We start from the raw sequence: 524 nt of genomic DNA, 5'->3' as shown, positions 1-524 counted from the left end.
TTAATTTTAATAATTTCTAAGCAACAAACCTAAGTAAGCTAAATATTGTCTAATCTGGAAAGCTTTAAAAATTTCTAAGGTACATTTTTTGCTGAAAAATCTACTTTGTTTTATTTAATTTAAAAAAGATAGACATTATTAGGGTGATTTAAAAGAAATGCCCATTGGAAGTTTTTTGTGCCTGTAGGTAATAGAAAGTATCTATATCAATATCTATCTGTACCTTTCAATGTTCCTTCATATATCATCCCCCTTCCACTGTTTCTTTTAAGTTTTATTATACTTCTTGGAACATATCAAAATTTTTGTATGTCTCTGCAATACTGAACTACTCAGAAGTGCATGTGACATTCACATTAAGTGTCATTAGTATCAGAAGTTATACTTAGGCAGTCAAAAAAAAAAACAAAACCCCACAGCTTGCTTTGCTAACACTACATTTCTAAATCTAGCTTATGCTGGTTTTTTTTCCATTTTCCACATTTCGTTTCCTGGGCAATTTGAAAACAGCAGGCCAGTTCAGG

The sequence above is a fragment of the Nannospalax galili genome, unplaced genomic scaffold (genome assembly GCF_000622305.1).
Source record: "Nannospalax galili isolate Female #2095 unplaced genomic scaffold, S.galili_v1.0 scaffold78, whole genome shotgun sequence".
Taxonomy (NCBI): domain Eukaryota; kingdom Metazoa; phylum Chordata; class Mammalia; order Rodentia; family Spalacidae; genus Nannospalax; species Nannospalax galili.
Note: the sequence above shows the minus strand (reverse complement) of the source record.